The sequence below is a fragment of the Talpa occidentalis genome, unplaced genomic scaffold (assembly GCF_014898055.3).
Source record: "Talpa occidentalis isolate TD23 unplaced genomic scaffold, MPIMG_talOcc4v2.1 talOcc4.14, whole genome shotgun sequence".
NCBI classification, from domain to species: domain Eukaryota; kingdom Metazoa; phylum Chordata; class Mammalia; order Eulipotyphla; family Talpidae; genus Talpa; species Talpa occidentalis.
Window position 1 is genome coordinate 27288647 of NW_023601433.1, and position 7618 is coordinate 27296264.

Below are 7618 nucleotides of genomic sequence, written 5' to 3' on the forward strand. Positions count from 1 at the left end.
TGATTAACTTCCCAAGAAACTGCCAAATTGACTTCCAGTGTGGAATCTGGTTTTATACTTTCATTATCACCAGCCACTGATAAGACTTGCAGCTGTTCTGCATTCTGCTGGAGGCCAGCTCAGGCAAACTGTCTCCTCAGGGGTTCCTGTAAGGATGAGAAGGTGTGGACGAATCTGAGGGGGTGCGGGGGGGAAGGGAATGAGGAGACACTAACACTTGTTCCTGGTGCAAGTTATCTCCTGCCAAGGGTCTCAGCAGTTCCTTATTTGTACATTACAAGCAAACCGTGGGAGTACATAAGCATATGCATTAAAGCAGGAAGATAAAAATCATTACATCTTTCTCAAGAACAGCCAGGGGACTATTTGCCCTCTTGCAGAGGCCATGACATTTATTATTCTTTGTTTTAAAGAAGGCACAGTTGCTAAACAAAAGTGTTCTTAGAATAGTCATTTATCTTAAACATCCAAACAATTATCTTATTACTAGCATCTAACCATCTAACACATTGTTTGATATTGAGAGAAAAGAAAAGTGAAAAAACGACCAGTTATCTGGGGTACAGGAGAACATCATTGTCCAAATGTGTGTAACGATGGCACTAGGGAGAAATAGGGGAAGGAATGGAGGCTAGAACAAATATCTGGAAAAAGAAAATATACTTGAGAAAACACCAATATTTTACAAAACATATCAAATTTGGTAAAAACTATTAATATACAGAGCTTGGTTTTCAGCAAACCAAGAGCTAAAGGGAAAAGAGGAACACAGCTCTACCCACGCCGGAAGGAACAGTTTAGGGAGAGACTCCCCAGTGGAGACCCGGAAAGACTCATCTGCACAGGGACAAACACGAGAACAGAATCCTCACGACAACAATGCAGCATGAGACAGAGCAGAACAATGTGGAAGCTTCTAAATGAGAAAAACCCTGAACATCTGTCCCTGCAGCTGCTCTCACAGAGGCCAGGGGAGTGGCGGGTCCCATGAAGCAGGGCTCATGAGGGGAAGGACAGCTCCACTCCCCATGCAAATCCGGTTCCTGAGGCTCCAGCAATGAGGGAATGTTGTAACATGCGTCCACACTGATCCCCTTTACAAGACAAAACTTTTGGTACAATGACACATTTCAACATGGGTGTCAGCACCAACACTTGTATTCTGCATCAGTGGACAGAATGACAAGGGTTCTTGAGAATCACTTCATTTGTGGTGCAGAATCTCTTTCAGAGAGAAGGTCAGTCCTGTAAATCTCATGAAAAATTGTTTTACAATTTTTTTAAAGCTTATTTATTTATGCATACAAGAGCTGGTGTACAGGCCAGAGATGTGGAGGGTGAGAGGATTCACCAGAGACAGAGTGGGGAACAGAACATGCAGACTGACTGAAATACACTGCTGAGGGAGCAGTGGGCAAGATAAAAGAGGTCTGCCATGCCATGTGTATTGCTCCCCGATCATCTGGGGAGAAAATTCGTGCTGCAAAGTCTGCATATCTCTTCATATGCAGTGCTTAACCAATGCGCCACCAGGGAGGCCCGATTTTGGAATTGATCTAGATGGAGGCTAATCATTAGGAAATGTTTCTGAAGTCCAATGACATGTCCTTCTCCATGGAGAGATATTAGTCAAAGTCCCAAGCTCAGGTCACTTCAGGAAAGTCCGATCTCCCAGGATGGTGCTAATGCCCGGTGTCACGCTGCACTGAGACCTAGAAGGGACAGGTGATGCCTGGCCCTGGGGAGCCAGCAGCCCCTGGGAGACTCTGAGGCGCACGTGGAGGGGAGGAGGCATCAGGGGATGGTGTGGGGTGGTTGGCTGGGAGCAGGATGGATGGGCCTGAGGCCTTGGCCCTGTCCAGTCTCAGTCACCTCTTTACACACATCTGGGAGGGGCAGCTCATCAGGGGTGTCTATGCTCAGGGGCACAGGGGCCTCTCAGGGTGTCCAGGTGCAGCGTCTCAGCATGTGTCAGTGAGTCACATTGTATATTTTCAGCAGCAGGAGCCTGAGGACAAATACATTTGTTCAGGACATTAGGGGAAAGTGCTCACATCACTGGCTATACCTTAGAACAAATGCTCCCATGCCTGTCTGACAGTCTCCAAAAGCCAAGACCTTGACTCCTTGAGAAGGATCCTCATCCTAAAATATCAGGAAAGGAAGCTGACATGCATAGCTTAGCCAAGGTCTCAGGTCCCCTTGTCCTGTCCCATAGAATCTGTGTTTTCTGAAACAGAGGGAGCAGATGAGGGTCCCCACCCCTGTGTAAAGACAGACTCAAATTTGTTGGGAATCAGATTCTAGCACCGTGAGCATTTGAGTGTTCACTGCATAGATGCAGGGAGGACAGACACCTGAATACAGATGCTCGGTCCTGACAGGACAGGCCTGGAGGCCTGGAATGAAGGAAGGAGGAAATCATGATGCCCATTGAGCGGAGGGCAGGAGGTTGAATAATGTTCTCTGAGGTAGGAATTATAACCTATCAGTTACTTCCTATTAATTCCCTATGATTGCTCCGACTCCTTCCCTTCCTTCAGGAAACCCTGACACCCAGACTACTGCAGCTGGCTCGCAACACTACTTAGTCCACACACTGGGCTGTGCTCAAGTGCCCTGGGCATGACTGATGCTACCTTTGAAGACACTTCTGCTGTACAACCAACTCCTCAACGAAACCCACACCTGTTCCTTCTTCTGACTTCAGGAAATCACCAGCTTGAGGCCCTTAGGCTCAGGGCTCAGACAAGACTAAGACACACACCCTGGGGACTGGAGAGAGATTTGCATTGGCTGCCCCGCCTCCTGGAGCTGCAGACAGAGAGGATAAGACAGGAGTCTGGGGAGGCCAGTGCAGCTGGGCAGCCTCAGGGCAGAGCTCCTGGAAGCCTCCACCATGGCCTGGGTGTCTTTCTGTTAGGGGTAAAGGATGTCCTAAAGCTAATTCCATACAGGTTTGTGGACTCCACCCCCACTCCAGACCAAAGCCAAAAAAACACTGGGAACTCCAAATCCCATCACCACCAAAGGGAAGGTTGATGGGAAATGAGGGTGGGGTTAAGTAGCCAGGTTTGGTATAAAGCCAGACATGTGGGCTTTGGAGGGGTCCCCCATTTTGACTCTCCACCAGCTCGCAGCGTTCGACCAGCTCTGAGAGTGACTTTGGGTTTCCAGGTCAGCGGATCGGGTAGGATGCGTTAAAGACTTTATTTCCCTATTTTCTCCCTGAGTTGTACATTTCCTTAATTCCCTTTCCCTTGTAAATAAACCTTTTATTAACCTTTTGTGTGTGCCTGTGGTGGAGTATTAATAAGTCCCTTTTAAGTGTGCAGGTGAGGACCCACAGCCAGGCAACCCGTTTTATATCGGGGTTGCTCCGTAACATTTCTACCACCTGTCTCTCATGGTCTCCACAGTTCAGAGCAGCCCAGACACTCAGGGGTACCCCTTCACAGTATTTCCCACAACGCACAGTCCTTAGGGCTGTCTCCCCATTGCCATTCACCCTTCATTGCATTTTCTGTTCCAGGTTCTGTGCTGTGCCTGTGCTGACCCAGGCCCCTTCTGTATCTGCCTCCCTGGGAGCATCAGCCAAGCTCACCGGCACCCTGAACAGAGTTCAGTACCTTCCCCATTGCATGGTATCAACAGCTGCCAGGGAGGGTCCCATGGAATGTGATGTATCTTAGGAATGATGGAGGCCACAGCAAAGGAGAGGGGATTCCTGATCGCTTCTCAGGCTCCAGCTCAGGGGCTGACCACTACCTGACCATCTCCAACATCCAGTCTGAGGACGAGGATGAATATCACTGTAGTGCTGACTTTAATACAGGGCCATAGGGTGACGCCACAGTGACACAAACGGGAAGTGAGGCCAAAACCTCCCTCCCCCAGGTCTCTTCTCCACATGGTCAGGGTGAGCTACTCCCCATTTCACGGCAGGACCCTAAGAATTTTACTCTTCTCCTTCAACCCTGTGGTTCTGACCTTCTCCCCAGACAACAAGACCGAGAGGACACGGGTCGTCATTGAGGTCACATTGACAACACAACATCTCTGTCCTCCCTCAGGCCTGTGGGGTGATTGATACTGAACACCGCCTCAGTGACCCTCAGCCAATAAATGGAAACAGAGTTTGAGGAAAGGGAAAGTGGTTTAATTGATCACCAAATGAGAAGGCAGCAGACTCATGTCTGAGAGACAACCGTGCTGCTCTTTGGGAGAGTGCAGGGATAGTCACACAAAAGGGAAAAAGAGGGAGAGATGGGCAATTGTCTGTAAAGGGAAGGTGGAATCTTCAAGAAGGAATGAAAAGAATCAGGACTACAACTACATAGATGAGTTGCTATTGCTGAAATCTGTTAAAAAGTCATGCTACTGTCTAAAGCAAAAGGCACTGACCATGTATGTTGGCATTTATAATGCACATAACAGTAAATTGCGGGAAAATTGTAGCAAAATGAGTGAAAATTTAATGATGGTTACGTGGCCCGTACACTCTATGTGACATGATGTAATATCATATAAATTAAATTGTAAATTATAATTATAAGATGATTACAGTTAACAACAAAAACAGGGCACAGATAAATTGGAATCATAATGCAATTCAATTACATGGAAACATATAAAGGAAAAAGCAAAAAAAAAAAGATGAGAAATTTTTTAAAATAATACTATGACATGTTTAAAAAAAACATGGTGTATTGAAAATACGTTAACATCCACTTTCATTGTAAATAATCAAATATCACAATTGAGAGCAGAGGCTATCAATTGAATTGAAAAGCTATACCGAAGTATGGGCTGCGAGAATATATCAACAGTAAATACAAAGACAGACAGCTAAGCGCCAATTCAGACGAGGCTGAGGGAGAAACCCTTCAACATGAACTCTGAGAAATTTATGGTGATAAAAACCCTGGTAAATAATCACGAGGGGTGAGTGCAACTGAGTTTCAGGTCAGGAAGCACCAGTGGCCTCTGGTAATCAGCCTGCCCTTGCCGGGGCGGGGTGGGGGGGGGGCTTCTTCCTGAATCTGAGTTGACATGAAGGCAGGGGCCTCTAGAGCATCTCTCAGGTTCCAGACTTCAAATCTGCAAATGAACAAATGCCCCAGCTAGGACACTTGACAAGTGGGATGTGCTTCAAAAACCTGACATGGCCTGCCCCGCTGTGGCCCATATTCTATCTTGCTATGCTCTGCCAGGAGGTCAGGACATCACAGCTGGCACAGGGGAGGGCTGGACTCTGTTCAACACTCTCTCCTTGTTCAGGGGCTCTGGGGTGACTAACAAAGAGGTTCCTGGGATGAGCTCTCCTCTGACAGAAGGGGGCAGCAGAGCTGCAGGCAGGAGCCCCAGGACAAAGCTGGCTGCCCAGTAGCCTCAGTAGGACCAACCTGCCCTGGGGTCTGGAAACCAGAACAGCGTCAGAGGAACTCAGCACAGTCAGGCCTTCCCCAGGCTGCAGTGACCGTATTCTGAGGGTGAGAATCACAGTGTGCTGCCAGGACACTGATACGATCAGGATCCAGGGGACATCATCTGGGAAATGAGCCATAGAGCCTGTGCCCAGGGAGCTCACCCTCTGTGGTGGCACATCAGGGGCACCCTCACCACTGTTCCTGCCTCTCCATTCTCCAGGCTGACTGTTAGCTCAGGCTGCACCTACTTTACTCAGGAGGGCCAGGCCCACTTTTTGGGACACCCTGGGCCCTGGATGGAGAACTCTGGCCACAGTTAAGAGACCCTCTCCAGAGTGAAGTGATTCTCCCACCTCTGGTCACAGTCTGGAAACGGGCTGTCCCTGTTCATTGAATTAAGGATCCACATGCCCTGGGTACCCCTGACTATTCAATCCCCAGAGTTCTCCCTCTGTGCAAAGACCATGACCCTGGGGATCTTCAGAGACCATGGAGCCAAAACAGTTTCTTAGCTAGGTCTGGATTTCAAAAGTTTCCATCTTATACAAGGGCACCATGGCCTGGAGCCCTCTCTTGCTCCCTCTCCTCATTATCTGCACAGATGCTGGCCCTAGGGATCAGCCTACTCAGACACCAGGGAGCAGTCTGGCCTGACATTCAGCTCAGCACAGGGAATGCAGCACAGGCTGTGCCCTATGGGAGTGACCCTCATCCCACACTCACCTCTCTTCTCCTCTCCTCTTGCAGGTTCAGGGGTCACTGCTGAGCTGAGTCAACCACAGTCAGTCTCTGTGGCTTTGGAACAGACAGCCATGATCACCTGCCAAGGAATATACAATAATGCTAGCTGGCACCAGCAGAAGCCCGGCTAGGCCCTTGTGCTGCTCATTGATGCTGATGCTGACAGGGCTTCAGGGATCCCTGCCCGATTCTCAGGCTCCAGCTCGGGGAGCATGGCCACCCTGACCGTCAGTGGGGCTCAGGCAGAGGATGAGGCTGACTATTACTGCCTCTCACTGGACAGCAGTTATTATCATCCACAGTGACATGGGGCCATGGGGAAGTGAGACATAAACCCCGTCCCCATCTGGGTCACTCTCTCCTCCAGCCCCAGGAGGATGGAGACGCAGGCAAGAGCGTTCTGACCCAAGTCCCAGCTCTTTTTCCCCTCCACCACTTCTTGGACATTCGTTGCAGATGTGAGTCCTGAATGGATTTAGGACTGCAGGAATGGGCTCTGTTGTGTGCCCTTGACCACAGTAGTTATGGAGCAAGGTGGAAAGACTGAGAGGGCAGAGCTCGAGAAACTGCAGAGACAGCTCTGGAGTTGAGCAGAGATTGTAAGAGAGGTGACAAGCACAGGTTTGAGGGAGAAAAAGGATGGGCAGGAGGAATAACCACCCCGAAACAACACAAGAGCTTCTTGCATGAATTACACACTCACACACACACACACACACACACACACACACCATGCACACACACAGCCACAGGCACACACAGCCATATATGCCTGTGCCTGGTCAGAAGAGAAAGGTCCTATTAAGGCATCGGTTGCCTGTCAGGAGCGCTTTGCTCAGTATTGGGAAAATTTGCTCACACTTTAGACTGATCTGGTGACTCTTAAAGAGAGTAAAAAAGCAAATTCAGAGTGAGGATTGAATGTGTCCAATAAATTTACAGAAATAAAATGTAAAAAAAAAATATATCATAGAGATAAATACAGGTCTGGAGTATATAACAAGGGACATTGCACAAAATTGCCGGTAAAGAATTAGGAATGCATTTGCCCTAATAATACAAAACTCAATGAGCCCATCCTGGGCTTACCTGACGGTCCTCCGAAGCAGAGACCTTGACCTCATTGGAAAGGATCCTCATCCTAAAATATCAGGAAAGGAGCCTGACACGTGGAGCCTGACCAAGGTCTCAGGTCCCCTTGTCCTGTCACAGAGAGAGCAGACGAGGGTCCCCACCTCTGTGCACAGACATTTGACAGGGAATCAGATTCCAGCTCCGTGAACAGCTGAGTGTTCACTGCATAGACGCAGGGAGGACAGACTCCTGAATAGAGAAGCTTCAGTCCATGCCAGGAGGCCTGGCATGAGGGAACGAGGAAAACATGATGCCCGGTGAGGGGAGGACAGGAGGGTGAATTATGGGCTCTGAGTGGGAATTCTAGCCTATCC